Here is a 23,075-nt window from a genome sequence, read left to right as displayed (position 1 = left end):
GAAGGGTGCCCCAACCCTGAGATGCGACGGGTCTATCTACCATGAAGTCACTTCACAAACTGCTCGGGGGGTGGGGAGTAGAGGAGTATATGGCTTGGATCACAATGTGGATTGAAGACATCGAGGCAGGTATGTGGAAGAATGTAAGTCATAGTGGTTATATGACCCAGGAGGCATTGAACTATTTTGATCTTCTGGGGTCCTCCTCGGGCCAATGAGCTTGCCAACGGAATGATAGTACGGTGTCTACTGTAGTACCTAAAACAGCTAGTGTAGCTTCTGGGGAATCCACCATTATTTAGGGGTGTGCAATTCGGATTTTAGGTGTTTCAATTCGGATCCGAACCGAAACACCCCTGTTCTGTTTTGTATCCGAATATGGCCCATCCAAATCACCCCTGATTCGATTCGGATCCGAATTAATCCGAATCTGAATCGATTCTGATTAAAAAACGGGTCCTAGGGGCAAAATAGTGGGGTGGGGTAGTAGTGCCCAATGGGTGGAGGCTACCATCCCAATTTCAGGGGAATTGGGCAAAGGGCTGATTTTTGGTGAATTTTTGAAGTTTTAGTGTCTTTGGGGCAGATCGGGGGTATAACGTGGGATCTGGGCCAAAAGAGTGGGGTGGGGTGGTAGTGCCTTATGGGTGGAGGCTACCACCCCAATTGCAGAGTGATTGGGCAGAGGGCTGATTTTTGGTGAATTTCTGAAGTTTACGCATCTTTAAGCTTTTCCCCCATTAGGTATAATGAAGGGTGTATCGCTTAACGTCAGGGGGAAAGGGGTGGACTAGAGCGGTGTGGGGTTGGTGGTAGTGCCAGGTAGGGGCAAGGAAGCTATCTAAATTTTTTCAAAGGATTTGGGCAGAGGGCTGATTTTTGGTAAATTGTTGAAGTTTACGCGTCTTAAGGTTTTTCCTCATAAGGTATTATGGAGCTTTCAGCAGCCCCATAAGTGCACTTGGGGGGCGCTGGGGTGGCCCAGAGCGAGTGGTGGTGTAGTGCACATAGGGTGCCAACCACCCCCATGGGTTGCTAACCCATGGTGTACAGGGTTCTGTTGTTTCTGAGGTTTTCTGAGTGTAGATTCTATGATAGCAAATGAGATTTTCAATGAGACACCATGAATCCACTCTAATTGAGGGAGGCGAAGAGGAAAATGTGAATGAAAAACCAATTTTGTCTTTACTTTTATTTATGACCAATCGACCTCAAAGCCACATTGTCTGTAGTCAGAGTATGGTGGTATCAGAAGTGGACACACTTCATCAGCCAGTGAAATTGTAGGTCCAAAGACTATGCAAAGTATCTAAAACTGGGACACCAAGCTTCATATCTGGCTAAATCAGACAACTGAGGGTGAGAATGAAAGATATGGTTGACACACTCTCTCCCTTTATTTCTTGTGCACTCAGAAGGAAAAAGACCTGGAAACACTTGTTAGTCAATGTACAGGTAAATTTAAGCATGAATAGGCAATTCACTGCACTATTGCTCACACACAGACACCCAACTCTCTCTCTCTCTCTCTCTCTCTGTCTCCCACATGGCACAAAGACAGCAAAAAACAGCAGATAAAAATTCAGGTTTCCTTCTCACTGGCCTTTCTGCCTCAGGAAAAGGGATTGTACCGTTGAGTCGGTGTCGACTCCTGGCTACCACAGAGCCATGTGGTTTTCTTGGTAGAATATAAGAAAGCCTCTCTGGAAGGGCGGTATAAAAACTGAATGAAATGAAATGAGATGAAATGAAAACAGACAGACAGACAGGAGTGGTTTACCATTGCCTTCTCCCACGCAGTATGAGATTATGCCTTTCAGCACCATTCTGTACTGCTGCTGCCCAATATAGGAGTTTCCCATGTTTTGAGAAACACACCAGCGGGGATTCGAACCAACAGTCTCCTGCTCTCTAGGCAGGTTGCTTCCCCACTGCCCTGCTCCCAAAGTGAGCTGTTGGTGTGATGGCAGAGAGATGGTAGGAGCATTGCTCTTAAGAAGGCAGCTATGGGGAGGTTCCACCACCACTCAGCCTGCTGGCTAAGGCCAACCTGGAGGAGCAGCTGCTTGTCTCTCAGTATGCCACAGTTACTTTTGGCTAGCAGACCTAAGGAGGTCCTAACAAAGACATGCCTGCTGCACCAACAATCTGAGACGAGCGAAGACCAAATACAACTAGAAGACCGAAGCAAGGGCAGAACGCTTCTAGGAGTGGTCTTTTTTTACATATCTGTCTCCTGTCTGGAGCTGAGAGCATAACCCATTATTTCTGAAGCGGCACAGAACATGCCTGGAAGAAAAGACAGGGCAGAGAAATCTGCAAATTATCCCCTGCATGAATGTTGCTGCTGTCAAAAAGGGGAAAGAAAAGGCTTAAAATCCACGAAATTGCAGATTTTCTACAGAAACACAAACATCTATTTTGAGTTTTACTTAAAGTGGCAATGAAATGGCAAAATACCACTGTTTGGTGTTCTGCTTTCCTATAAGAAATGAAATATAATAGTACCAAAGCTAGTACTTATGTGCCACTATTAAATCTGGCCCAAGTGGAGCGTCTTGAAACCACTGCTACACACCAAAGATCAGATAGAGGAAGTTGGGCCAATGGGTAGCAGGTGGTGTATGCCTGGTAACCAGGGAACAGAAATGATGATGCCAAACATCTCTCTGTGTGCGCCCTATCTCTTGGCTGAGTAACTGACAGATATTACTAGCAGCTACAGAAGCTGCACATTATGCACCCTGGCCAGGGGGTGAAAACTGTGTTGGCAGTAGAAGCTGGGAAAGGAGTGGTAGTGTATAGGAAACAAAAGTACATGGAGGGTTTTCACCAGCCAAAACAGATAAATGGTGCGTGAGCAGACGCACAGGCGCGCACAAATAATCCACACATTCACTGAAATATAATCCTTCACAAGCAGCACTCGCTATTTCACAGAACACTGTGCCTTGTCTCACAAACTAATAGTCTAACTACAGCAAGCAAAGCTACTATGGAAAATGTACTTAAGACCCAGTGGAAGTCAAAAAGTAGTTCTTCAGACTTGTAGAGACTAAGCATCTAGAAGAGGTTTAGGCACATAGTTATAAAACAGTAATTTATTTTCTATGTTAGTAGCCTTGCACTAATACTGTTACTGTTTTTGAACTTGCATGTTCTTCAACAGCATAAACTGGACTCACACAGTGCATGTAATTCTCCCCTCAAAGTCTTTTGCAGACAGGCCCTTAATAATCACGAGGCAGCTTAAGCAATGAGTCTTAATATTTGATTGGCTTACATCTTTTACTGTGTTTGCCCAATTTTCATATCAGCACACTGGAGGTGCTAATCAAGGCATTATCCATTCTCTGTGGAGGTGGATGCTTTAGCACTAGATTTTGCTTTTTGAATTCACTAATTGGCATGAGTTAGAGTAGCCTGCCTTGTCCAGTAGTTGAGTATCTTGTACTCTTTTATTCCTCAACAATATCATTTTCGTTTGGTCCTTGGCCTTAACTTATCTCTATCAAAATGGCAACCTTGCCAAACTCTGGGTGGGTACAATGTTAAAGCTCTTGTTTTTTGTGTATTCTGAACTTCTGGTTTCCAGGGTTCTGATGTTTCCCAAGTTCCTACTTTCCTACGTTCCTGTTTCTTCCTCTTATCTAGCTTGCTACATCTAGCATAGCTTTCTCTTATTAAAAACCAAAACAGAAACAACTTATTCTGTCAAAAAAAAAGACCTCTCTAGTGCAACTGATCAAGATGGATGAGCAAGGACAGGTAGGGGAAGTAGGACAGAGTTGCAGGACAAAATTTTGTCAAGGATTTCCTTAAAAGCCAATTCAAGCTCCAAAACACATGCAATGTCAGGTACTGTGGGTTGCGCTAAGAGACTCTTCTTTGTGACACTGTAATGATATTTTTGTACTGGACTCCATGCCAAAACCAACATGGGCACTGCAAGGATGGATTAAGCAAACAGATGTTGCACTCTTTGGAAGTATGTGGAGCAAGGCTGTTCAAGTTTAACTTGTTTTTCCTTGCCTGCAGTTAATGTTTCCTCTAGCTGTAACTTGTTCTCTTGGCTGGGCATAAGATCTTTGATGGATCTCCCATAAACAAGAAAGATCTGTCATTCAAGAAGAGTATCACCAGATTATTGAAAGCTTGGCAAAAATACCACTTTCCTGGTTTTGAAGCATCAATGTTATTCAATTTCCATTTGAAGGGGAGGAAGGAAGAGAAGAAAACGGTAAGAACTGCAACTACCAAATGAGGAGTTCTGTAACTTAACTTTTTAAGGGGAAGCATACATTGTGGCCATGATCCAGACTAAGTTAAGCACTTGCTGGTCCCACTGATTTCAAGAGGAGAGGATTAAGCTGTGCTTAACTCATCTGTAAAACATGCATAATTTTGACTGGAATGCATTAAATTAAATTTTAATTTTAATTTAAGGAATATTTAGGTCAATCCAAATAGAGTAGACATTTCTTGTATTTGTACTGGTCACTGTGGAGTGACAATTAACTGCTTAAAGTGGCACCTCATGTCCAGAAGTGGATGCAAGTGATAAAACAGAAAAACTAAGGTAAATGTTTTCATTCGTTGCATCTACCTACTGCCAGTTTTACAAGGAATATGATTAGATTTCATGTTCACCCTCAGTCTGCAAGAAATAATGAAATACGAAATACTGATACAGAAAACATATTTGTCAGTTAAAACCAAGAAAAAAGTTTACATTGTCACTAGAGGTCACAGTAGCAAAATGAACTCAATGTTGAGTAGCAAAAACAACGTATTAGGACACAACAAGGTGAAACTTTTAAACAGCCACAGCAAAGATCATGACAACTAAGGCAATTTTATATCTGAGACCAAAATGACTTACTAGTTTGTTTGCTCAGTGTTGAGCAGAAATTAATCAGGATTCTTGTCTAACACATATAATCTATCTATCTATCTATCTATCTATCTATCTATCTATCATCAGATCAACACAGACTCTCTGATAAGATTGAGGTGGATGGTTTCTGTACAATATGTCAATGCCCTGCCCAGTGAAAAGGGGAGTAAACCCAAAGGAGGATTGGTCTTATTAATAGCAACAGGACTTCATGTGAAGATTACCCCCAAGCCTTTTCATGCCCAGTGGCTGACTGCAGTCTTCCTGCAATTTAATCATGTCCAATTGGTTCTGATTAATATATACCTATCTAAGCATTCCCAGGTTCGGCAGCAATGGCAAAGCCTAGGTAAATATCTATAGGAATGCACTAAAGCCAACCCCCTAGCTTACATTCTAGTGGGAGGAGACTTTAATGCAAGGATGGGGCAGGATGACACTGCTGTATATACCTACTACCATGCTGTCCCACCAGAAGATATGGGAGATTCCCATCTTCCCCCGCTTCGGCTGGCCAAGGATTGGAAATACAATTTTGCAGGTCTGTGTTTGGCCCAGTTGGCCAATCGATTTGATATGTGTATTCTAAATGGAAAAGTGAGTGGAGACCGCCCAGCAGAATTTACTTACTGGTCTGGGAACAGGATGTCAACCGTGGATTACTGGCTTATATCCTGTAACCTAGTTAGTGGTATTGTTCAAATGGACGTTAACTCTCACCCTGATAGCGACCATCTCCCTTTGATTCTAAGGACGGACCTGCCAGCTGGGAAATCCCATTCTAAGGATAAACTCAATTTTGCTTTGGAAGTGGTGGCTGGAGAAGTACGGATTAAATGGAATGAGAGATGGGCTCAAGTTATGGACATTTTGCTAAACTCGAACGATATGATGGGATTTAATGATGAGTTAATAAGGGGAGAAGTTGGGCTTGTATATGATCATTATGGGACACTCATTCATATGATACAAGATCATCTTGTGCAGCAAAGACCTAATTATAAGCGCCAGCCATTAGGTAGGGCTAGAGGTTGGTATGAGTATGTAGCTGCCAAGAAGGCTCTATTCGGCCCAGGAGGAGGAACTAGTCCCAGTAGATTTTAAAAGTGGCCCGCTCCCTGAATGGCCACCTGTTACAGTTGTTGAAGTTAAGAAGCTTATTGATTCCTTAAAAATTGGCAAGGCCTCAGGCTATGACTATATCTCTTCTGAAATGATTAAGTTTAATGCCAATTGGTGGGCCCCTGTACTGGCAGCGCTCTTTACATGCATAGATCAAACTGGGCTCATACCTGAAGACTGGGGCATAGCCATAATAGCACCCATATTTTAAAAGGGGGATAGACGTGATCCCGCCAACTACCGCCCAATTAGCCTGTTGAGTATTGTGAGTAAGCTTTACGTGAGGCATTTAGATTGGAAGTTGCAAGACTGGATAGAGACTGAAGGTATTTTGGGTGATGAACAGGCTGGTTTTAGAACATGGCGGTCAACAATGGACCATGCCCTGGTATGATGCCATCTGATTGAGAAATATAGCAACAAACCTAGGCCCTCCTTGTATGTGGCCTTTGTAGATTTCAAAACAGCCTTTGATTCAATCTCGAGGATAACCCTCTGGGGAAAACTAAGAGACATCAATATAGATAGGCGCTAACTCTTTCTTATTCAGAAGCTCTATGATAACACCAGTGTGGGAGTGAGATGTAACCCTCAAGGCTCACTTTCACATTTAATAACCACTAGTAAAGGAGTTAAACAAGGGTGCATTTTGGCACCCTCCCTGTTCAATCTTTACATAAATACCCTAGCTAATAATGCCTCTGATCCAGCACTACATTTCCCAACTATCGCAGGCGCAGCTATCCTAATCCTGCTGTATGCAGATAATGCTGCTATCATTTCACAAACTCCTGTGGGCCTTAGGAGAGCGCTTAGGCTCTTGGCTATCTATTGCAAGGGCAACTACTTGGTAATTAACTTCCACAAATCCAAAGTGACGGTCTTTGCCAAGAGACCTAAGAGATTTAACTTGCATATAGAAGGCCATCGTATAGCGTAGGTCAATAGTTTTAAATATCTGGGTGTGGTTTTTCATGCCACTGGGTCATGAAAGGTCCATGTGGATTACGTTGCCCAACAGGCACAAAGAAGCACCTCAGCAACATTAAGATTCTTTCGCTCCAAAGGTGGAGAGGTTATCTCTGCAGTGTTAAAGTTATTTGCTGCTAAATCATTGGCCCAACATCTATATGGTGCACAACTGGGCCCCTACCCTAACTATAGGCCACTGGAGATAATCCAATCCAAGTTTATTAGAGCAGTGTTCAGGGCCGCTCGATGTATCTCCAATGCAGCATTAAGGTCGGAAACGGGCCTTCAGAGGGTAGAAACAAAAGCAGGGGTTTTAATCCTAAATTATTGGCTTAGGATACATTTCTCCCCTCTGGGACTGATCCCTCTTATGTTGGCTGATAGGTTTCAATCCACCTGGACACGAGCACTGATGGGTAAATTGTCATCACTCGGCCTCTCTGCTGAACATCTCTCATTATTAGATTATAGTCAAGCAGAGGGTCTTGGACACTCAACATCAGAACGATTTAAGCTCCATCCCGGAGACCATAAGAGGGTGCCTTGGTGATTTTAACCGGGAACCTGCTAACTATCTATTGTCCCTCTCTTTACCAAGCCATCACAGAGTTTTCTTCCGAGCAAGATATGACGCCTTACCATCAGCAGTTTTATCTGGAAGGTTTCTGAAAATCCCTCTGGCCAGTCGGTTTTGTCCCTGTGGCTCAGGTGAGGTTGAATCTGTCCACCATGTGCTGCTCTTTTGTCCTTTTTATAATGATAGCCAGTGCAGTCTTATTTCTCCCTTGCTATCACGCCTTCCCGGCCCGACTGCTGAATTTTACACCACACTCTTCCTTGCAGATAAGAAACCTTCTACCACCTATAAAGTTTCCAAATTTTGTGCAGCTGCTGTTAAGATCCATCAACAGCTAACCTCCAGCCCTTCTTTCTAGATGTTGTTACATGAGGCTTCTATGTTGGTGTATTATCTATGATTTACTTCTTATCTGAATGTAGTATCTGTGTGTATATATAACTGATCACTAATCATAATAAAGCTATTCATTCATTCAATCAGAATTCTTGACCAACACATAATCTATTTTATATAATTTCAGTAAGCATTTTCTAGGGGGATATATTTCAAATGGGTGCTTCACAAGAAAGAACAGCTACCCAGGCCTATTGACACAGGCAGATGACATTTTGCTGACAATAGCTGTCAATCAGTGTGGAATCCCTTAGGCTACATCAGCTCTCCTTGGAAATAACTTGGAGAGATTCAGCAGCATTAGAGAAAGTGGCACTGAAGTTTGATGACAGGTCAAAACCACTTCTACCTCTTCCACAGCATCAGTTGGGGAGTCTTTGAAAAGAAAGTTATCATATAAAGAAGAACTGAGATATGATCTAAAAATGGAGCATGCGACTCTTTTCCATTTATCTCATGCTGTGCTTTGTTCTCTGATGCAGAGTGTCCTTGGGACGATAATGGAACCATAGATACCCCATCACCATTTTTTTTTCATCTGAAGGTTTTTTTTAAATTCCTTGCAGTGCATCCATGAAATGATAACAGCAGTTCCTCCAAGTATCACAGAGCATACAAAGACTTACAATTTTCTTAGTTTCTGAGATGTGAATGACACCACGGTTCCTTCTGTAGATGAATCCTTCATTTCGTTTTCCTTCCTGTCTGTGGGTTTAGAATTGCCTTTTTTTTTTACAGTGTGCTGAAACATTCTAACAATCATGTTTGTTGAAAGAAAGTTTGAACATGCACTGATCATTACAGACTTAGAACCCCAAACAGAACTTTGCATACAGCTTACATTAAAAAGTGATCTTCTGTAAATTATACCAACTCTTGAACTTTTCTTTTGTATGTTGCGTACAAATAGCACACTGCATTCATCAAACTTCTGTTGTTCCCCAAGCCTTCTCCTAGCATATAAATGAAACCACTGAATTGTTCTATCCCAGTTCCAAGAAGCAATATACACTTCTCTTCTTGTTCTTGATACTATCAACTTGCCCCTGGTGGCGCAGTGGTAAAACTGCCGCCCTGTAACCAGAAGGTTACAAGTTTGATCCTGACCAGGGGCTCAAGGTTGACTCAGCCTTCCATCCTTCCGAGGTCGGTAAAATGAGTACCCAGAATGTTGGGGGCAATATGCTAAATCATTGTAAACCGCTTAGAGAGCTTTGGCTATAGAGCGGTATATAAATGTAAGTGCTATTGCTATTGCTAACTTCCTTTGAGAACTTCCAGGTATTAAAAGGTTGCTTTATAAGCAACATTTCCAGAATAGAGGGACTGCGGGTAATTGCAGTGGACATCATGGTTCTTTTCTGTTGTGATTACCATAAAATGTATCTATCTCTCTATTTTATACCACCCAAAACTTACATCTCTGGGCAGTTTACAACAAAGTAAAAACAGTAAAAGTAAAACATTAGTTAAAACAACAGAACAGTTAAAATGTTACAACAATTTAAATTTTTAAAAATAATATTTTAAAACAGTATTAAAACTATTAAAACAATATTTAATTTATTATTATTATTATTATTATTATTATTATTTATACCCCGCCCCTCCAGTACACTACTGCTCGGGGTGGCTCACAACAATAAAATAGATGCAATATATAATAAAAGTAATAAGAGTAATCAAATTAAGTAAACAGTTAAAAGTCAGGTTAAAAACCACTAACAGTATTAAATTTCAAATCAAAAGTTATTTTAAATGCTAAAAAAATTAAGAATTATAAAAACTTAAAACAAATCACATTACTACTTGAGCGATTTTATCAAGTGCTCACTGACATATCCAAAACTCCTATAACTATATTTGTCACCTTCCTTCATTCTTTGCCTGACCACTCCTTGATACTATATTTAATTCCAATTTATGCAAAAGACAAAGTATTAAAAAGTGAATTAATTGTGGAAATTATAAATCTTTCTACACATTAGCACAACTGATTCTGAACTCCAAATTTTGGTTGTTTCCTAGATAGAGAATTTAGAAATTTGTTTCTTTTTAATGGAAAGTCTAATGGCCTGCTTCACATGAAATCACTAACTATTCAAATATCAATAAACAAAATATATGCATTTTATTTGGGGAAGGACAATAGCTTAAAGATAGAGTGTATGCTTTGCATACAGAAGCATATCTAGGACTCCTGTCTGAAACCCTGAAGAGGCATTGTCAGTCAGTGTAGACTATACTGAGCTAGATGAACCAATGTTCTGATTCTGCATAAAGAAACTTTGTATGTTTATACAATCAAAGTATTCCCCATTTTTCGGGGAGGGAGCCAGAGGACAATGGTAGAGCACATGTTTTCAAGAAGAAGGTGCCAACAAGACCTTCAACAAGTTTGGGGAGAAAAAAACCTTTCTGAAACCCTGGAAAACTGCTTGTCAGTCTGTGCAGCTACTACTGAGGTGCTTCACGCAATTAGTGCGAAGTGCCATGAGGGCTTCTGCAGGGAGAGCAGGCTAAGCCCGCTCTCACCACAGAAGCCCTCATGGCACTTCACACTAATCGTGAAGCGCCTCCGTATTGTTAGAGGTTGTTGATTTTTACCCACAATAGGTAAAACAGCAGAGCACTAAGGAATGAGCACACACTCCAGTTACAGAGTAGGTAGCAGAGGATGGTTTGGATATTGCAGCTATTTAGAGAAAACACATGAAGATCCTTGTGTGACTAAACACTAAATATTTATTGGTTACATACACTTAAACAGGAGAGACCTATATCTAATCTAAAGGGCTACATAATGGATAGGTAAGGAGAGAGAGAGAGAGATGTTTCAATCTGCTCTCTAGGAGGAAAGGAAGGATTGTGACTCAGCACAGGAAGTGCTGCAGAGTCAGTTCAGGGGTCATAGAGTAGGGACAGATAGGGAGACCCTGACTGACTGTCTCTACTCCCAATGCCCCTAGTGGTCATCAGGACAGTTGGTGCAAAAGGTCGATGCCCTGGAAGTTCATCTCCAACACGTATTACCTACACAGACTGACAAGCAGTTTCTCTCCCCGCACATGAGCAGGCTGATAGTCCTGGGCAGCCGGATCAGCTGCCACACATTTACTGGCTCCATCACGGAGCCGGTAGGGGCTGTGGGGGTCAGGGACTCCCCAGCCCCGGGAAGTCCCAGAACGCCCTGCGCGAGTGTACGGGGCATTCTGGGGAGACCCCTGAGATGGGGAGGCTTGTTTTAGCCTCCCGGTCAGGGGTCGCCTCACAAATCTCTGCAGCGTGGAGAATCATCGCGGCGTCTCACAACCAAGAAAATCAGGTTAACAGAGCACTCGCTCTGTTAACTGGTTTAAGGGTAGGGGTCTGTAGGTGAACTAGTCACCATGGAACTACTAGACTCACCCACGAGCCCGGTGGTTCTCACAATGGGGGAGAACCAGGCTAGGCTCCCTTAGCTCGGTTCTGCCCCATCGTGAGAATAGCCTCACTGAGTTAGATGGACTAGTAGTGTGACTTGGCATAAGGCAACATTTTACATCATTAATGTAAATATATCAGTACCAAAAAACCTCACAGATAAGGAAAACTATAGGAGAATATTCTTGGTTCACGCACAAGTCTATCCAAACCTCAGATTACAGAATAATGGTAGTACAGAATCTAAAACCTATTTCAGTAACTTCATAATGTGTAATCATTGTTTATAAACATCTCTCTCCTAGATCTTCTCCTAGAAGATCTGCAAAACTTGGAAAGTAACTACTTCAGCTTCAAAACACTCAGTCCATTGTAACCAGATATTTTCAAATGCTTAAGTTTACCTCAAAAACCCTATGAACAGAAATCCAACTACATTCCCCCCCCACCCCCAAATAGGGCCAATATCCAAACTAACAAAGCACTCATGCTGCGATGCTGCACTGGTGTTACAGGGGAAGAGTGATGTCTGTCAATCTCTTCTTCCCTTTGAAGCCAACTGTGACCCGATAGTATGTCCCTGAGGGTTGTGCAGCCCTCAGGGGCATATTTTAGGGAGTCAAAGTGGGCTTCAGAGGGCAGGGGAGATTGTCTAAAATCATCCCTCACCTATTTTGAATTTTGTACACCACCTAGAGATGTACATATCAAGTGGTATAAAATATGATATAAATAAATAAATAAATAAATAAATAAATAAATAAATAAATAATCTGAAGCCCAGCCTTTGCCATTTTAAACCAGATTAGCCCAGGGCAGGGCCTGCCTTTTCATTTCCTTTATACAGTGATTAGCAGTTTAGGCACTTCAAATAACAGGTATTATTTATTCTTATTAGTATTATTAGCCTTTGTACTCAGCGCCCAGGATGATCATCTCAAACAGCAAAAGATGCAAATAAAGCACTTAGATTTTATCAGCCAACTAATACTTCTGCCAAATGGTATTATTTGCTGCATAATATTTACATTATTGCCTTGAATAAAATTTAATTGTAGTTATTAGGAATTGCTGGTGCTAATTTATACCATATTGAAATCTAAAACTGTTTAAAATGCATTATGTCTACAAAAAGCATTCCCTACAGAAATGCATTCTGACAATAAAAGGTCAGGGAGCATCTCCAGCACCTCTGCAGTTTTGTTTGTCTGGTTGACCTTAGTCAAATGGAATTCATTACTTATATAGCCGGTTGGAATGTATACATTAAAGACTGCATGAAGTCTTGGAATAAATGGCAAACGGCACATGTAGAAAGAAAGCAAGAAAAAGAATGAAAGGAAGCATTCCTTTGTACACTTGCCCAGAAGGGACAAAATATTAGGTTCACTAGAGGCAAGCACATGAACACACAAGCGTTGGCAGTTTGTGCATGGCCATGCATTTGCTGCATAAATTAATCAATCACATCAGGCTCACCATAATCACATTGACTCACAGAGTTCAGGCTCTCCACACAGAATGCTAATTTCTACACTTCTACACACTGACTACACAGAACAGTCATAGGATATGATAGAATAGGATGAAGCCACATAAAAATAAATTAACGTGTGAACATTTGTGGTCCTTGTCATTATTTGGATCAGTGCAGCAGCACATTTCCACTACTGCATTATGCATTGTTATAGATCTAGTTATTAAGCAGTAATATAACTGCAGAACATTAGAAATGTATCACTAAAATTGTACACGTTCTTTCATTCATAGACCATCTTTCTTCCATCATGGAACTTAAGGCAACACACGTGTAGTCCCCTGGCAGTCACCCATTCCAGGCACTAACCATACCTAGACCTGCTTAGCTTTAGCAATGATGGCTGCATCATGTGCCCTCAGACCACTCCTTGGGAACATCATGTTATGGCAATGGCATGTACAGCCATCCCTCGCCAACTGCTAGGGTTCCATTCTGGAAAAACCTCACCATTAGCAAATACACAGTTGGTGAGGCATTAAAGTCTATGGTAACCACTGGGGTTAGCAGAACCATGACCACAAAAAGACCTAAAAATAAGTGGGGGGGGGGGTTTGCTTAAAAATCCTGTAATATTGTTAAGATATTAAAAATATCTTAATTTTTAATACCACAAAATCCTGTAATGTTGCCAAGAGTCACTAAGAAGAATGAGCAGATCAAACCTCTAGAAATTTTTTTGAACCTCCCAAAATCAAACAAAGGCATTTTGATTGATTTTGGGATGTTCTGGATGGGGTCACACTTCCCCAGAAGGAACAGGTACGCAGTCTAGGGGTGCTTCTGGATCCGAACCTCTCCCTGGTCTCCAGGGTTGAGGTGGTGGCCAGAAGTGCCTTCTATCAGCTTTGGCTGATATGCCAGCTGTGTCCGTTTCTTGAGATGAACGACCTCAAAACAGTGGTATGTCTGTTGGTAACCTCCAGACTGGATTACTGTAATGCGCTCTATGTGAGGCTGCCCTTGTACGTAGTCCGGAAACTACAGTTGGTCCAGAATGCGGCAGCCAGGTTGGTCTCTGGGTCATCTCGGAGAGACCATATAACTCCTGCATTGAAGGAGCTACACTGGCTACCGATATGTTTTTGGGCAAAATACAAGGTGTTGGTTATAACCTATAAAGCCCTAAATAGTTTGGGCCATGTGTATTTAAGAGAACGCCTTCTTCGGCATGAACCCCACCGCCCACTGAGATCTGCTGGAGAGGTCCTTCTGTAGCTGCCACCGGCTCGTCTGCTGGCCACTCAGGGACAGGCCTTCTCCGCTGCTGCCCGAAGGCTTTGGAATGCACTCCCTAGTGAAATAAGAGCCTCCCCATCTCTGACAGCTTTTTAAAAGTCTTTAAAAACACATCTCTTCACCCAAACTTTTAATTAATGTTTTAATGCTGTTTTAAAATATTATTTTAAATTTTTTTTAATTGTTGTAGTGTGTGTTTCCCCCACCCCCACCCCATTTTTTGTCTTAATGAATGTTTTACTTTGTTTTTATTCTGTTGTAAACCGCCCAGTGACATAAGTTTTGGGCAGTATAAAAATGTTTAAATAAATAAAATAAAATAAAATAAAATAATAAAATAAATAAAACCTCTGAACCCCCCAAAATCGTGGAAACCCCCTCCTCATCATTAAAATAACCTTGCCAACTGCTGATACTTGGGTCACAGTTGGCAAGACCTGTCACAATTTCCTTTCATAGCTATTGTAAAACCGTGGTTGGCAAGGGATCACTGTACACATAACAGTCCTGAACAGGATACTGGAAGGTCCCACGGCCTATGCCTATAAATTCATTCTTCACCATTCTCCTGCCTATCTTTACTCATATACATTAGAGACAGATGTGATTTCAAGATGAGAGTGGACTGTATCATTTGGCGGGCAGAATTCACCAAGTCAGTCTGCTAAAACTAAAATACTTGCTTCTTCAAGTCACCTGCTTTGACCCAGGCAGTCCAGTTCTGATTTAATGCACATGTACACAGCCTTTATCACATGCAATCCATTTCTGATCTCAAATCTCAAATCTTTATTGTTACGGTCATTTGACCAGCAAATTTCTGATTTAGTGTACAATAGCCAAACAAAGAATCTGTGAACCTGGTATCTTGGCATGTCCTATGTCACTGTGGTATGTTCATAAGTCCTATGTTCATAAGTGGTATGAAATACAGTTCATTTCTTCCAGTACAGCCAACCGTGAGGGTTCTGTTCTGGGAAAATCTCACAGTTGGCAAATTTGCGGTAAACGAGCCATTGAAATAACTGGCAAAGGGGGTTGGGGAATCGCGGTCACAAAATACAATTAAAAATAGAGAGGAACCCCCAAATCACCAGGAGTGAGTAAGAGGAATGAAGGGGAGCCCCCAAAATGACCCCCAACCCCTGCAAATTGCAACAACAACAAAACCCAATTGCAAAAAAAAAATATTTCCAAACTGCGGATACTTGGGTCGCAGTTGGCAAGACCTGCCACAATTTCCTGGTCATGGATACTCAAAACCACGATTGGGAAACCCGTGGTTGGCGAGAGATGACTGTATATAATAAAGGATTGCCAGCACAACCATTTTATTTTGAACGGAATTCTTGAGACCAGTAAGCTTTTGGAATTTCCTTTTTCTGAGCATTCCATCTGTTCAGTACATGGATGGGAGATCCCAGGAAATCCTATATATGTTGTCCCGCTTTCTGTGATGGGTGGGTTACAAATAAATAGAATATATCCTCTTGCTCCCAAATAGAGTAAACATTATTTGTAGAGTTAATTTGTAGAAAAATAGCAGCCACATTTTAAGGAAACTTGTTAAGATTGTGGCAGATCATAACTGAGTACATGTTGAAAAGTAGGATATACACTTCAAAATAATAAACAAAATAAATGAAAGCTTAAAATCTCCTATTATGTTGCTGACTTAAGTAATGAAGAAAACTCATTTCTGCGACAAACATTACAGAGAGCTAGCTTAATTAAATGAAACTCCCTAAAACTAATTTAATAAAGTACTTTGAATAAAAACAATGGACAATTAATTGTCATTTAGGCATGCTGTCCAAGCTCAACTGATTCATATACAGGAAAAAGAACCTATTAGAATCCTCTGAGACTTCTCTTAAAACTCTGCCTAGCATAAATAATACAACTAAATACATTTGATTCACTTACAATCTTTGCTTTGTTGCAAAATTTGATTACTTTTTTACATTTAGAATTGTTTGTCCCAGTTTTCAACATTGGGAAGAAAGTGAAGGGGTACAGGTATATTCTAAGAGACAGAGCACAAGGACAAAGAGACACAGAGAGGAATGGGAATTGACTTTTAAATTGTGAAGCAGCTTTAGCTTGTTCTATGGAATTCGGCTCAAACACAGTATCCACACTGTTCCATGTTTTCTGTGTAACTGTAACTCGGTTACAGTTAAACTGACACTGAAGATTCGACAGAAAAGCACATCTTTTTTAGTTCCCCAGATCTACTCTTTGGCAGTCTTATGGAATTCAAGTATGACAGTATTGTTCTACTTTTGTTTCATGAATCCTCTTTTAAAATTTGCTTTGAACTACATTGTTATTCTTTTAGTGGCTGGATTCTTTTCATTTTTTTTTAAATAAGGCAAGTCCTTAAAAAGTAAAGTGTGCCGTTAAGTCAATTTCAACTCCTGGCGCCTACAGAGCCCTGTGGTTTTCTTTGGTAGAACACAGGAGAGGTGTACCATTGCCTCCTCCCGTGCAGTATGAGATGATGCCTTTCAGCATCTTTCTATATCGCTGATGCCAAATATAGTACCAGCAGATATTCGAACCGGCAACCTTCTGCATGTTAGTCAAGCATTTCCCCGCTGTGTCACTTAATGTGACTAAGGCAAGTCCTTACTTGACATCTTTTTGTACATTTATTTCTCCAATTATTATATACAAATGCAAATATTTCCCAGTATCCAAACTGGTGCTGTTCAGAATTATTTTATAGCTATCTTCCTATCAACAGTTACACTTGTGCATTTCAAACCATCAGTCCTAATCATCATTTTCAGAATGATGTAAAATATAGGGCCAATCTACTATATCTCAATTATTTTCTCCTTCAGGTACTTTTGAGCAATGCAACGTTCCCATGATAACTGAGCTCATTAGTTCCCCAGTTAAATAAATGGTGGTAAAATAGTCAATGCAAATGAACACAACACAACAGAAAAATGATGCAAATCTATAAGGAAGGAATAAGTTTAGATTTATTTTTCTTCTTCCTCACTGTGCCAGGACACCCAATATACAACCTGGCCATTAATAATTAACTATACAAGATACAGAGACCAATCCATAAACTTGGATTTATGCCTATTGAGTATAAATGGGAAATAACTGGCTTAAACCCAAATATGCTGGCTTGATGGTATGCTGATCAGGCAGACAGTGCACTCCACTATCACCATATGTAGTTAATGTGCTTTCCCTTAAATAATGCTACAATCACACTCTAGAATAGATCACTTGCAGATTGAAGTCTGACACTCTATTCTTGTTCAGTGATGTAGGGTGCTACATTTTCTGTGGAAAACATCCCATTTCTAACCATTTGCTGTCCCATCAAATTTATTAGTATTAATGAACTATTAATGAATGGATAGCACACCAGACAACTTGGCAGTTTCAAAGTTGCAATTAACTTTTTTCAGGTGACTATTCCTAGGAGCATGCACGTATTATAGGTAAGAGTGCCAGAGAAACTTAGCAATGATGCTTGGGATGCAGAATAGTCTTGGGACAAGCAGGGTTTGCTGATCTGATTCTTAATCCATTCCATGATCCAGGCCAATATTTTAGAATGCCCTGGGTTAAAGCTAGTCCATCCCAGGATTTAGAATGAAGGATATTGGTCTGTTGCTGTGTGCAAAAAACAAAACATAAAACATACTAATATCCTTCATTCCAGAACTTCCAGCCCAGTCTAAAACTTGGGATGGACTTCTTCACTGCAAGACTCAGGAGCCAGTGACAGCTCCCATTGACCCTAAGTGCCGCTCTCTGACTAATTGTTTCATTAGGCCTGTGCAAAGCTTCAGCTGAAGCCAAATATTCAGCACAGCTCCCCTGGCACCACGCAGAAGTAACTGTACCCACTGTGCAGCGCTGCACTTTCCCCAGCTCTGGTCAGCCTCCTTTAAGGGAAACAGAGTCCACTCAAGACACAGCAGAATCTTGGAAGGTGTGCATGGAGCACTGGAAAGTGTAGTACTTCCCTGTGCTTTCCTTCAGAGTTCTATGAGGAAAGCATTGCGAAGAACTACACTTTCCAGGAGTCTATGTACATCTTCTAAGTGCTGGGGCTTGACAGGACTCTTTCTCCCAAAGCCCCACCTGCACTGGGAAAAGGACAGCACTCACAGAGGTCAGCGCTATGGGACATGGCACTCGCATTGAAAGTTTTTTTGCCAAAGTGGCCTCCACTTTAAAAATAGGGAAGATAATTGGGCTGTGATTTACCCAAAGCATTCCAAAACAGGGGTGTAGCTAGGGGAGAGGGGGCCCGTGTTCATCCCTCTCTCTGGTTCCCCCCCCCCACAGAGTGAGGGAGATAATGAAGAAAAAAGGGATGGAGCTGGAGGGCCCCAAGGAGCTGGGGGCCCATGTTTTTTAAACCCTTTTGCACAATTATAGCAACATCCCTGCTCCAAAAATACTTGCCTAGGTCACGAATTGATTAGTCAGAAACATCAGATAATAAATATAAACTAGCTGAACCCGCACAGAGCATCTGTGTGGTAGTTCACTTCCTTTTGGGGTTTAGTTGGGAGAATTCGTTTGGCTGGTCCTCCCACAGCAATCTCACTCGCTCTGTCCCCCCCCACACACACAACAGCTTTCTCTCGCTCGCTCTGTCTCTCCCCTCTCCGCAACTCTCTCACTCGCTCTGTCTCTCCCCCCTCCGTGACTCGCTCGCTCGCTCACTCTCTCTCCCCCGCGCGCCCTCTCGCTCGCTCTGTCTCTCCCCCGCGCGCCCTCTCGCTCGCTCTGTCTCTCCCCCCGCGCGCCTTCTCGCTCGCTCTGTCTCTCTCCCCGCGCCCCTCTCACTCGCTCTGTCTCTCCCCCCGCGTGCCCCTCTCACTCGGTCTGTCTCTCCCCCCGCGTGCCCCTCTCACTCGGTCTGTCTCCCCCCCTACTCAACTCTCTTGCTCGCTCTGTCCTCCCACAGCACCTCTCTCGCTCACTCTGTCTCTACCCCTACGCGACTCTCTTGCTCGCTCTGTCCCCCCCACAGCACCTCTCTCGCTCGCTCTGTACACTCCCCCCCACCTTCTGCCCTACTCCCCTCCCCACAAGCCTTCTACCCCAGTCCCCTCCCCCCCAAGCATTCTGCCCCAGCTTGCTCCCTCCTCCATTTCCCCCTCTTTCTTTCTCTCTTTTTCTCTCTCTCATTCGTGCTCCCCCCCCACGCTTTTTAGCCTGCTTTTGTTTTCCCCGCTGGCCGTTGCTGCCTCCTCCTTCCTCCAGTCCCGTGTCGGACTCGGGCTGCCAAGCGTTCAGCCACCTCCTTCCTGCATGGCCCTCCCTCTAGCGAGCATCTTCCGACCGCGGCCAGCCAATCCGGCGTCTCCACTGCCCAGCCAATCCGCTGGATTGCCGGGACGCATCCCCACAGAGGCACATCTACAAGAATATAATAGATGGGTGTGCTAAAGTTTTCAGTGCTCACAGTTCTTTGTGCCTTCATTTTTCCCCTTAATATTTAAACATGGCAGGGAAGTACAAGAGACCATTATTATCTGTGGTTTCGTGGATGGCAGTTTCATGTGTCCATGGATGGGTCTTAGATACCCAGTTTCTTTATCCACAGCATGAAATACAAGCGATTTTCGCCTATCTGCGGTTCCTGAGTTGCTGGAAATGCCTTCCAATGTCATTTCTATACTAGCTGACCCTGCTCAGAGCCTCTGTACAACAATATACTCCCCCCACCTTCTGCCCCAGTCTCTCCCGCCCTGCCCCCCACCTTTTGCCCCAGTCTCTACTGCCCTCCCACCACCTTCTGCCCAGTCTCCAATGGGCCGCAGGGCTTTGCTCACTGCCCATTCCCCTCCCACCCAGGCCCACCTTCTGCCCCAGTCTCCAGCGGGCAACAAAACTTTCCTCCTCCTCGGCTTTGCCCGCCGCCTTCCCAGCCCTCCAAGGGGTGGCGGGGCTTCACCTGCCACCTGTCCTCCTCTGTCCCAATCCTCCATCCTCCTCCTCAGCTTTGGCCGCCGCCTGTCCCCGCCCTCCAAAGGGTTGCAGGGCTTCGCCTGCCGCCCATCCTGGCCCTCTTCCTGGCACGCACGCCTCCCTCCCATCCTTGCACATGTCTCCCCATCTGGGCCCACCACTGGTCGTGGATGCAGCGGGTCTTGCCACATCCCCACACATTCCCCTGGTCTGTCTACAGGAATTAATAATATAGAAGATACCATTTTGTGTCACTTTCTTGTTTAAAAAAATGTTTTAAAATGAAGAATAAGGATTTGGGAGGCATTCCTAGAGACCGGGAGGAAAAGGTACTAAGCTTTTCTACCCTTATTACTGTCCCTTCCAGCTTTTTTAGTGTTTGTTTAAGCTCAAGGAACCTAGCCCCTCTATCCCCATAGACTCAAGGTCTTGTTATTCATGGTTTTGTTTTCTGTGGAAATTGGCAGGAATTGATCACCCAGGAATAATGAGGGCCACCTGTATGCTACTGAATTGTCATGTCTTAAAATATATCCAAGTATTCCAGTAAAAATAATTTCCAAGTAAAGCTTTGAATATATCTGAATATAACACTGAAACCATATCAACTGTGGAATCCAATGCATCTATACTAAGAGCCTGTATATGTCCAATTGTGTTCAATAGGCTTACTTGCTAGTAGATATATGTAGGACTGCAGCTTAAGTATGCTTTACTTAAATTTTCCTTAACCAAATATTTCCGTTAGAAAAATGGTTAAGATAGTTTTATGGCAAGTAACTTTATTAAATATGAGCTACACATATTGCAAGCGGGCGGCATACTTCCCTGCCGCCCGCTTCATTCCCCCTCTCGGTGCGGCTCCCTCCTGGCTTTTGATTGAAAAGTTCTCTGAATTCTGAATCGGGGCGGCAGGGTATCTCCCAGGCCCTGCCGCCCTCTCCAATGCCCCTTCCCTTCCCAATACTGCAAGGGGTCGGCAGGAGAACTCCCCTGCCATCCCCGTCCACTTCGCCAGCAAGGCTGCAAATGGCTTCTAGGAAGCCTTTTGCGCGCGTGCGCAAAAGTCTTCCTAGAAACCATTTGCAGCCCAGCTGGCGAAGCGAGCGGATGGCAGGGAGTTCTCCCGCCGCCCGTTAACGGGCGCAAAAGGCTTTTGCACGTGCGCAATAGGCTTCCTAGAAGCCATTTGCAGCCCAGCCGGCGAAGCGGACGGGGACGGCAGGGGAGTTCTCCTGCCGACCCCTTGCAGTATTGGGAAGGGAAGGGATGGCAGGGGTCTTGGGGTCTCAGGGGGCGGCCGCCAGCCGAGCGGGGGCATTGGAGAGGGCGGCAGGGACTGGGAGATACCCTGCCGCCCCGATTCAGAAAACTTTTCAATCAAAAACCAGGAGGGAGCCGCGCCGAGAGGGGGAATGAAGCGGGCAGCAGGGAAGTATGCTGCCCGCTTGCTCAAAGAAATACGGTGCCGCTCAATGGAGGAATAAGTAAAGCCCCCCCCCCATACTTACTTGGAACCCCCCACCCTACCCTTCTGAACCAAAACCACCCCATGTCCGGACCGGTCTGGAGGCCTTTAGAATGGCCTCCGAACCGGTCCGTGCACATGACTACCTATCTCTAAATATATATTAATGTTATATTAGACAAGAATAGTGTAATTTTAAAGAAAATGATGATTAAATAGAATATTAAGAACAGCCCTGCTGGATCAGGATCAAGGCCGATCTAGTCCAGCATCCTGTTTCACACAGTGGCCCACCAGATACCTCTGAGGAGCCCACAGGCAGGAGCTGAGGGCATGCCCTCTCTCTTGCTGTTACTCCTCTACAACTGGTATTCAGAGGCATCCTGCCTCTGAGGCTGGAGGTGGCCTATAGCCACCAGACTAGTAGCCTTTGATAGACCTCTCCTCCATGAATTTGTCTAAGTCCCTTTTAAAGCCATCCAAGCTGGTGGCTATCTTCACATCCATGGCAAAGAATTCCATAGATTAATTATGAGCTGTGTGAAAAAGTGTTTCCTCTTGTCGGTCCTAAATTTCCCAACCTTCACTTTCATGGGATGACCCCCGGTTGGTGTGTGTGTGTGTGTGTGTGTGTGTGTGTGTGTGTGTGTGTGTGCGCGAGAGAGAGAGAGAGAGAGAGAGAGAAAGAGTGAGAGAAAGATTTCTCTCCGCCCACCCTCTCTACTCTATGCATAATTTTATTATGCATTTCTATCATGTCTCCCCTTAGCCACCTCTTTTCCAAGGTAAACAGCCCTAGATGATGTAGCCTTGCCTCATAAGGAAGGTGCTCCAGGCCCCTCATCATCTTAGTTACCCTCTTCTGTACCTTTTCCAGTTCTACAATATTTTTCTTAAAATACCATGACCAAAACTGTACACAGTACACCAGATGTGGCCACACCATATATTTGTATAACAGCATTATAATATTAGCATTTTTATTTTCAATCCCCTTCCTAATGATCCCTAGCATGGAATTGCCTTTTTCACAGCTGCCATGCACTGAGTCACCACTTTTAATGAGCTGTCCACCACAACCCCCAGATCTCTTTCCTGGTCAGTCACTGACAGCTCAGATCCCATCAGCCTATATGTGAAGTTGGGGATTTTTGCCCCAATATGCAAATTTTGTTGAGTAGTAATTTAAATTGTGATTTAAAATAATTAAAATTGAGTCCTTCTGTAAAGTGACTTAACTCATGAGTTAAATCAAATCAACCCTACTCAGAATTCTAAATAATGGGGAGAAACCCTTCCTACCTTTAGTACTTGCTTCTGCAGACAAGCAATGAACACAAGAGCCAGGAATGTGGCTAGCTGACACACCTTCTCTCAGGGTTTGGTCTTCCACAAGGCCATAATGTATAAGGATAAAATGCTATCAGCATTTTATGACAAAGTAAGAAGTGTTCATAATTTCATTTATTTGGAAGGTACTCAG

General features: G+C 43.1%; 1 protein-coding gene across 3 annotated transcripts in view; it reads right to left on the bottom strand.

Annotated features, from left to right (window-relative positions):
- The window catches only part of GFRA1 (GDNF family receptor alpha 1), a 325,570-nt gene that overhangs the window by 252,173 nt on the left and 50,322 nt on the right, over positions 1 to 23,075 (bottom strand). The window lies entirely within an intron of this gene.

The sequence above is a fragment of the Hemicordylus capensis genome, chromosome 3 (genome assembly GCF_027244095.1).
Source record: "Hemicordylus capensis ecotype Gifberg chromosome 3, rHemCap1.1.pri, whole genome shotgun sequence".
NCBI classification, from domain to species: Eukaryota; Metazoa; Chordata; class Lepidosauria; order Squamata; family Cordylidae; genus Hemicordylus; species Hemicordylus capensis.
Note: the sequence above shows the minus strand (reverse complement) of the source record. Positions and strands in the feature narration are given on the sequence as shown.